A 10,266-nucleotide genomic window follows, 5' to 3' on the forward strand; every position below is an offset into this window, starting at 1 on the left:
AGCGGGGAGGCCTGGGAGTAGAGTTGGGGAGAACTGGTCCAGTGAGGGGTGGGCAATGATGAAATTAGAAATTGTATAGAATGTTTCATTGGAACACAAATTTCAGTGCTGAAATTAATGAAATGTGTTTTTGGATTGACATGATCTTCTACCAACTGCATCTTCCATCCCATGTCATAAGCAGGGTTAAGAAACAACTGGTATTGTTCTCCTTTTGATATAATTTCACCAAGTGACCTTCCACGTTCATTTTTGTAATATTCAATCATTCAAAAAATGTATCCTGCAAAACATATTTGGAAGGCTAATTCAGTGAAGATGAATCATTTTTTGTTTGTTTGTTTCATTGTCCTCATGGCACTCACATATGCTTGCCGTGATAAAATAATTTTTCTACCTGGGTTCCACCATAACCAGCAAGCTCTCCATCAGCGCTGAACTGGACAAGCGTGTTGGCAAGGCAGCTACAACAATTGCTTGCCTCTCCAAAAGGATGTGGGAGAATATGATCTTTATGACCAATATCAAGTTGAAGGTCTGCCATGCTCGCATGTTGAGCCCATTGCTATATGAAAGTAAGTTACGAGCAACTTACAGCTACCAGGAGACACACCTCAAGACCTTCCACATGTACTGTGTCATGAAGGTTTTGGGTATCACATGGCAACACAGAGTCTTACACAAAGATGTGCTCTCCAAATCCCACATTCTCAGCATTTTTGGACTCCTGTCTCTGTGACATGTACACTGGCTTGGTTATGCACACAAAACGGAAGATGGAAGGATCGTCAAGGACATGCTCTATGGCGAGCGGGCATCAAGCACCAGGCACCTTGGCAGAGCAAGTTTGTACAACAAAGACAAAAAATGACATGGCACCATGGCATGGCAACATGAATACAGCCATCCATCGCAGATGACCACAGTGCCTGGAAGCAGTCAGTCAAAGCATGCATCTGTAGTAGTTGCAACAGGAGAAATGACTGTTCATAAGAGCACAGATAGAAGAAATGCCATGGTGCATCTGCAGCAGCACAAACAGATGTCTTCATCTGCCCGTGTGCATATTATAATATATATACCATAATAAATATAAATAAATTTAAATAAATTGGCAACTGTCTGTCTCAGGAGACAATGAAAGAGTGTGCCTTCAGGGGTGAAGTCAAGCCACTGGAGAGTTACAGCGCTTGCTGTGGATGTAGAGACCGATAAGGGAGGGACATGTTTTGTTGCTGCTGGCTCAGTTCAAGGTGTCTGGTTGGGGTTGATGCAGGTATACCATGGTGTTCCTTCTTTCTATGGTCATCCCAGTGGTCATTCCTCCTCTGGTCACTGCTGTGGGTACATGTCCTGGCTGATCGTCTGCAGGCACAGAGATCAGAGATAAGAAAGCCCATTTGATTTGAACATCTACAATACAGATAAGGAGAAAGAATTCACACTGAAACCTCTTTTTATATTGCAATGCAGAACAGATAATCATATAACAGTAGTATTAGTAAGATGATACATAGAGATAGATAGATGATAGATGATAGATAGATAGATAGATAGATAGATAGATAGATAGATGATAGATAGATAGATAGACAGACAGACAGATAGGCAGATAGATATATGGTAGACATCCAATTTACTTTAGAAAAACAACTTTTCTGGTCTTTTTTATGAAAACTTTCAAATCACAGCATGAAAACTAATTGTCCTGGCAATGGTGGATGCAATACCTAGCCTGGCCAAATTCACAAGATTTTTATGAGACTATAAATAATTCTTAATTAGCTGAATTTTGCTAAATGACCTCTCTACAGAAGCTAATGTTCCTGGAATGCTTATTAGTAGTCTTAATCTAGCACAAACATTTGGAAACAGGTCACAAAGTCTGCACACTGTTGCCAAGTTTAACAATTCTAATGGCTTTAGCTGAGCATTTACAAAATTTGCTTGATGTGCAGAGGATGTCTGTTTGAATCCAAGACTGTAACTAAGGGAGAAAGAATACCACTTTGGGGTGCTAACGCTGTGAATCTCTCTGTCGTAGGCTCAGTATAGATTGTATACTGGCCCCTGCTGGAAGAACTTAATTTTTGGGTGAAATGGAAATGAGGGAGTACCTGACCTACATCATGACTCCCATTGGATTGCACCTGGGGAATGCTGTGGCCCCTTGCCCCCACATGGGCATATGAACAGAAGCATCTCTTCTGGATCCACAGTCTCCAAGTAGTTTACAAATTAAAACTATATGAATGTGTATTGTATGTGTGTAAGATATGTATTATACATTATAGTCGCAACAGAAATGAATAGACAAGGAGTTGTACATCGTAATGGGTGAGTTGTGTAGTGTAGTACTGCGTTGTCAATGTTTGTCACTGCTGCTTCTCCTGCATTGCTTATCATTTATAATCTTCCATTATGCATCATGTATTGCTTATTCTATGAACTATATTCCTTGAGAAATATATTCCTTGAGAAATAACTATATTCCTTGAGAAATAAACTATATTCCTTGAGAAATGGCATCATGAAGCTGAGGCTCCAATACTTTGGCCACCTCATGAGAAGAGAAGACTCCCTGGAAAAGACCCTGATATTGGGAAAGACTGAGGGCACAAGGAGAAGGGGACGACAGAGGACGAGATGGTTGGGCAGTGTTCTCGAAGCTACAAACATGAGTCTGACCAAATTGCGGGAGGCAGTGGAAGGCAGGAGTGCCTGGCGTGCTCTGGTCCATGGGGTCACGAAGAGTCGGACACGACTAAACGACTAAACAACATGAACTATATTTATGTATATAACGTTATGTATGTATATTATGTTATTGTTGTTGTTGTTTTTACTATGTTTTAAACTATGCTTCAACCTATTGATGAAGGATATAGATAAAACAGTAAATAAAGCCTTGGGGGGTCTTTTTATTTTATTTATATCCTACTTAATACTTAAAGCAGAATCCAAGTCTCTAAGTAGTTTATAAATGAAAATCATCTGTAGGTACAGTATATATGATGGTTGTTGCCTTTCAAATGGTATATGTATGCCGCATCTTGTGGTCAATTGTGTGGGGTGGAGCTTACCTGGGCCTCCTTAATATTTTATTCAAGCTGACACCCCTGTGCTTGTACACCCACACCCACACACACATACACCCACCCACCCACACAAAAACTGAGAAACTACAATAAACTAAAAAGCAATTTTATACATATCTACAATGCATTGCAATAAAGCAATAAAATGCCACACAACCAATTTTAATTAGACAGAAAAACATACTCACCTAAAAGGACATTGGTGTAATGAACAAAGCAAATGCCTTTGGCAATACTGCAACACATCTCAACAGGGTTTCCACGGTCAAAAGCGCTGTGACAGAAGAGAGTTGCCACTGCTGTGAGGACCGAGGAGGAAACAGTGCCACTCCATTGAGGAGCTCATTCATTGAGAAATGGCATCAACATTCACAGTAGAAATATGGCCTTGATCTCAGCCTTTGTTGGATGCAATCCCCCAAACCAGACATGTCATACATGTGAGGCAGTTATGTCAGGTGGTACAGCAGTGGCACTTATTAACCGTCTTTCATGTGAGAGCAGCTGAACTGTTTGCTCAGAGGTAGTCAGTCTGTAACAGTACTTATCTTAGACACAAATGTATGCAAAATGTACTTGCAAATTAAGTAGCATGTACCTGAATGGTATATTTTAATCTGCAAGTGCAGGCAAACTAAGTAAACATTATTTGTTATTTAAACTTTAAAAGAGAGTGCCTTGAACAGTTTTTACAGAAGGGAAAGAGGATCTGATTAAAGGGTCAAACATCTGGGTTCACTTCCGCACAACTCTGTAAGGTCTAATTCCCACAGGACAGGGGCTGCATACACACACACACACACACACACACACACACTTCTCCCAATTCTCACACACAAATAAACTCAGAAATTGACAGATACACAGCCTTATTCCCATTCACAATCACATATGCACTCACACACACTTCTCCCACCTCAACATACTGAGATTGGAAGAAACCTGACATCCCATCATATTTCCCCCTTCCCCACCAATCAGTTGGGCAGCGAGGTGCAGAATGGGATTTTGGAAGTCCCGTCATATAGCAGTCTTGTTGGTTTTCAAGATCCACAAACATTGATGGATTGAAAGATGCATGTAAATATACACACCTCCCTCTTCTATCTCCCCCATCCTTGTTGCCCAGATATCTGGCTGTGTGGTTCTTAATTCTTCCCAATCAGATGGGAATAGAACTACATAGTGCGATTTCAGAAGTGCATCACATACTTCCACACAAAGCCCACATTATTGGTGATGGTAAGTGTGCTCCCATCAGCCCTACAAACAGCTGTTGGGTTGATCAGGAGAGCATGAGGGTTATGGGGAGAAAGGTGCACCAGGAAAGGCTTCCACCTTGCTTACAATGAAAATTGTGCTCATCAGCCTTGGGAAACAGCTCCTTGGCCAGCTGAGGGAAGCACAATTACCAACACAGGACAAGAAGTCAATCCACAGGTACGGGACATAGGCAACCTGTTGTGGCTGGCATGAGGCCCATAGGCCACAGGTTGCTCAGCTGTGATGAAAGTAATAGGCAGGTGGCCCAGTCTCATGAGAAGTATATCAAGCCCAAACAGGGTAGCCCGATCAGCACAGGAATCACTACAAGTGTTGACCCTGAAAGAGATCCATTTCTGTTTTCATCCACCCATTTCTCATTTCCCATTTGGTGTCACCAGTCTTGATCTCAGGAAGCCAAAGTCTGAATGAACTCTAAATGAAAGTCCACCTTCCCAGTATGTTCACACTCCTGCTTCAACAACATCTACACTGCCTTTGTCATGTCCAAAGAACGGAAGATGGCAGTATTCCCAAGGGCCTGCATCCACAGCAGTCACCAAAGGAGGAACAACAGCTGGAAGGAGCGCAGAGAGAAGTTGTATAGTTATTCAACTCCTTTTGATACTCCTTTTCTGAAGCTTTTACAACTCTACAATATCTTCTATGAGGTGAGACAACTGTACACAATATTCCTGATATTGTCACACCATAGACTTGTATAGTAGCATCATGATATTGGAAGTTTTATTCGAAGGTAGAAAATATATCTACAAATAAGAATCAGAATTCACACTATTGCAGTGATAGATGTTTTTCTCCCTCTCTCATAATAAATAACTCAGGGACACCCAATGAAGCTAAATACAGAATAATTCAGGACAAAGGAAGTCCTTTTTCAAAAAGTGCGTAGTTAAGCTATGAGTTTCATTCCCGCAAGATGTAGTGATGGCTACCAAGTGAGGTGGCTTTGTCTAGGCATACTAGTCACAATGGCTAAGTTTTACTCCCAGACTGTGGGTGCCCAGTGGCATCATGTGCATCGTGACATCACATCACGTCATGTGCGTGCTGCTAGGCCTCCGCCGGCTGCCACTGCTCTCAGGTGCCCCAGCATCAAATGGGCCTCTGTTGGAACCCGCTTCCACAGTGGCAGGGCTGAGGCATTGGAGCGTGGGTTCCCACAGCTCTATGGAAATGGCACGAGGCCTCCACCAAGGCCATTCACTGCCACAGATTCCTGTCAAAAGTCTACTGGCAGGGCGTTCCACCTGGCAGGGCCTGTCACACGAAAGGCTTGATCTGACTTGGAGGCTAATCTTCAGGGGTGTAGGGAGAATTGTTCCACCAGAGGATCTCGCTGCTTAAGGTGGAGCATAAGGGATTGTGCTGTCCTCAATGTACTTTGGGCTCACATTGCTCAGGAATCTGAAAAAATAAACCCAAGTACCCTGAATGTGGTCTGGCAGCAACTTGGCAACCAGTGCAACTGGCTCATCCACAGTGCCACACGATGCCAGCAGCCTGCTGCTTATGAGCACTCTGGCCCAGGGTGTCAACATGGGCCCCAGACTATGGATGTCCAATGGCACCTGCAATATAACGTGATGTCATGACATTGTGACATCATAATGTCACATGACATTGGCGCCACTGCAGAGGTGTTTCTGGGGCCTCACGAGACCTCCGATGCAACCTCAGGTTTATACCTGAAACCTCATTTGGAGGCCTGTTAGGGCCTCAAACATCACTTCCGAGGCTTCGCAGGGGCTCAGATGGGCCTTGCAAAGCCTTGGACGTGTCCTCAGAGATTGTGTCAGAGCCCTTTGGTGGGGGTGTTGAGAGTTAACTAGCTGCAGCTTCCAAGTCTGATGAAAGGGCAGCCCCACTGCATGCTGCAGTAACCAAGTCTTGAAGTTACCACTTCAAGGGAGTGGGTATCCAGAGGGGAAAGTTTTGGCTATCCTACCCACCACTGCACCCAATGTGCTTTGACTATATGTGATATTGGCTTTAGGCAAGCTTACCGTTCTCTGATCCTTCTAAACACTGGGCTGGGAAGGGCATATCAGACGTTTGCCCCCAAATCCAGAGTGAATGCAATCCTTCCCAATACTTACCAGGAAGATCTGTACATGGCAAAAGTTTGCAGGCTAGGATGAAGGCGTCAAACACTGGCAAAGCAGTTATCTCTTCTTCTTCTTTGCTGTACAGACGCTTCAGGTTGTGTGTTTTTGGGTTGCACACCGCACCGAACCAGGATGTACCAGAATGAGTTACTTTTGGGCTTCAGTGCTCGCGCATGCGCAGAACCACTAAATTGTGCTTTGCACATGCGCAAAAGCACCGAATCGCTGCGAACGTGCCTCCCGCATGGATCACATTCACAACCCAAGCGTCCACTGTATTGGCAATTCTGCTTCTACCATTCCGCGGAGATTCTAAATATCTGCCAGGGCTTGATATTATTTAAAAATATTCTGCTGGGGAAGGAAGATGTACCTGGGATTGTCATCAGTTGTTGTGATGGTATCAGGACTTTAGAGGGCCCTAAATTCGGGGATTCCTTCCCCATGGAAGTGCATCTGGCACCTCTTTACACTGCCTTTTGACATGTGAGGAGTATATTTTTAGCACCCATCTTATTTCTAGTGCACTCACCAAGAATCTGCAATCACTAATCCAGACCTGGGATGGGGTGTGAGGTTGGGTTCAACCACCAGGTTTGGTGCTATCCATTGCTGTGATGGGGACTTGAGCTGGATCCTGAATTGCAGAACTCAGGAGATACCGCTCAGGTGACAAAACTTGGCATGACCCCAGCAGTGTGTACCTGGGTCAGAAGGCACCATGACAGTGCACAGCCTGTTTCATAGCAGGTGGATACTTTCTTGTCCCAACAGGTTTTTGGTAACTTTCTGGTTTTAATGAAGAGCTGCAGCTGTGCTGTTTATATTGTAATCATTGGTATGGTTTAAGAAAGTTTTATATACCTATGTTGAAATCCCTTGCAGGAACTTTGTTCAGATGTTCCCATATTGCATCACATTACCAGCAAGAGCAGAATGGGTTGTACCTTAACTGTGTCATCTGATCTATTTTTGTCAGTGGTTACCTGAGGCCACATCAACCTGGGCCTCATCACCCAGCATCATCCTTCAGAATGAGCCTCATCCTCCACTCTGCTTATCTGAGACAGTCTATGGGTTCTCTCTCTCTTGGCTTTTGGGGAGAATTAAATCCAAAGTAAGTGGGGAAAACATGCCAGCCATGCAACCCTATCAGTATTTACTTGGGTGGCAATGCGTCCCCACTTTCCTTTCAGGCATCACCAATACCAAGAAGAGGAGGCACGACAACAGATATTTGGGTGAAATCAGAACACAACATTATTGATTACAGATGTAAGTGGTTTGACATAGGCATTGGGTAGACCCCACCCCTTCCAACCCTCCTGCCAGAAGAACTCACAGTTTGGGGTAAACTGGAAATGAGGAATTATTCTTATTCTTATTCTTTGTACCCAGTCCATCTGCCTGGGTTGCCCCATCACTATGAGCAGCTTCCAGCATATATAAAAACAAAGTAAACCTTAAACTTTAAAAAGCTTCTCTAATCAGGGCTGCCTTCAGATGTCTCCTAAAATATATAGAATTACTCATCTCCTTTACATCTGATAGGAGGGCTTTCCACAGGGTGGGCGCCACTACTGAGAAGAGCCCTTGCCTGGTTCCCTGCACTTTAATTCTCGCAGTGTGGGAAATGCCAGAAGGACCTTGGTGCTGGATCTCAGTGTCTGGGCTGAGGAGGTCCTGACATACATAATGGGGTAATACCCCCACTGGATTGCACGTGGGGAGTATTGTGGCCCGTTGCCCCCACATGGGCATACAAACAGAAGCTTCTCCTCTGGATACCCCATTTGGGGGAGGGGGCAGGCAGAGACTGCAATCAGTGCTCAGATTAAGACAAAACCTATCAAATGCCCAAGTGGTAAAAATTGCTATGAGGGTGCTGAAAACTAGAGGGCTAGATCCAATTTCCCAACTGGGAGATTTTTGAAGGGGGTACACAGTTTCCACCCCTCACATAACAGAGAGATGTGGTTGTCAGCTACAAAAGAAGTACATTGAGTGTACCTTGATTAGCTACAACAGATGGGGTGGGGTAGTGATTGCTTTACAGTGCTTGAGCGTGAGAAGAGGGTACCCAACGGGCTAAAGTGACCAAGTTGCTTCTCCCTCTCATCAAACGATCCCCTGGGCCAGAGGAGTGTCAGCTGAAGAAATGAGGAGCTAGTGGAAATTTTCTTTCTGATCTGACCGTTGTGTAGAAATAAATTCACATCACACAAAAGTAAGTTTTAAAGCTTTACTTGCAGAAACTGGTTTTAAAAGTTACAAAAGCAATAACTGATACAGTGTCTCTGTTATATGTTTCTATTCTTACATATACTGACCAATCTATAAAATAACAATTACCAATTTGATCCTTCTAAGAACATTGCCCTTCCCCAACACCATGACCAAATATCCTTAATTAGATAAATACTGAAACACAACACAGATGTTACAGCAACAACAATTTATTTTGATTGTGAACAAAGGAAAATTTAACCCGTATATCATGAGGCAAAGCCCCCAAGACCCATATTTCTACTTTAGCTTCTCTAACCCCTGCATCACATTTCCAAAATAGAGGACTCAAAATCATGGGTCCTGTGAATCCCAGTCGCTCTGCAATCCCACCATAGACAAGCAACCTCCACCTCCATTAAGTGGTGGACTCCAAAAGGAAGAAGGTATTCTCCTCTCCTAATCACCCTTCAAAGTTAAGTGGCTGTGGGGAAGGCAGAGTGTCACAGCATCTTGCCTGCGTTATCGTGCCCAAAAAGTATTCATTATACGGTGATGTCCTTGCCAACTCACAAAAAGACGGGGTCGCACAGCCTTTATAAGATACATCAGGAACCAAACTGTTATCTGGTAAAGAGAAAGGGGCATGGTCACAGGAGTAATGGGTAATAACGGATGTGGGTTTGTGCAGAAGAGAGAGAATAGGAACTTTGTTGTTATTGTTAATGGTATTGCACAAGTATAGAAAGCATGTCAGAATCACATCATGAGATGAATTCTTATTCTTTCTTATTCTTATTACCCTGCCCACCTGAATGGGTTGCCCCAGCTGCTGTCAGATGTCTTCTAAACGTTGTATAGCTGAATATCACACATATGTTTAAAATGTAGGAAAAAATTAACTAAATTCTCTTTTAGTTATTATGGGAGAGGGGCCCAATCCACACTGAAATTGCATTCCATATCAGAGCTCCATGGCTGCTTTTACTTTTCAAAAAAGGCTAACGAAAACCCTCTTTTAAAAAACAGTCTCGCATGTAAATTAACAAACAGATTATTTCTCTCTTTCTCACCCCACCCCCCACCGAAATATACAGGCTCATCTATATAAATATGAAGCAAAAGTGAGTTTAACACTGTAATATTTTCAAGAAAAATAAAACCTGCCCCCGCAACACACATGCAAACTATTTTCTGGCATGAAGCCACAAACAGAATGACAGCAACCCATGCACCCTGGCAGGCTGTCTTTCTCCTCTCCCACTCCTGGGCAGGCAATGCTACTTACTATGAACAAGGACGAATGAAATGCATTGAGTCTCATTCCCATAACAACTGATAGTTTCCAAGTCCGGACAACCTTCTGAACCAGATGCACGACAGGCCTCACACTTTCGCCGATTGTGAACACGTTCTGTGTCTATCAAAAGCAATGACTACAGTTAACACCTAGATCCAACCCATATATCTCCATAAAAATTCCTACATTACAGTTCTATAATTCTCACAGGTGGTTGCAGTATTCTCCACTGCACTCTGCTTCTGGCATT

The 10,266-nt window shown here is 43.4% G+C and overlaps 1 long non-coding RNA gene across 1 annotated transcript; it reads right to left on the reverse strand.

Moving 5' to 3' along the window:
- Positions 1 to 45: 45 nt before the first annotated feature.
- LOC310769195 lies at positions 46 to 5,924 on the reverse strand. Its single transcript, XR_014551512.1, has 4 exons — positions 5,812 to 5,924; positions 3,287 to 3,397; positions 1,283 to 1,413; positions 46 to 283 (listed from the first exon to the last, which is right to left on the reverse strand). It is a non-coding gene; the product is annotated as an uncharacterized lncRNA (long non-coding RNA).
- Between the last annotated feature and the right edge of the window lie 4,342 nt (positions 5,925 to 10,266).

The sequence above is a fragment of the Podarcis filfolensis genome (assembly GCF_964270895.1).
Source record: "Podarcis filfolensis genome assembly, chromosome: 8".
Classification (NCBI taxonomy): Eukaryota; Metazoa; Chordata; class Lepidosauria; order Squamata; family Lacertidae; genus Podarcis; species Podarcis filfolensis.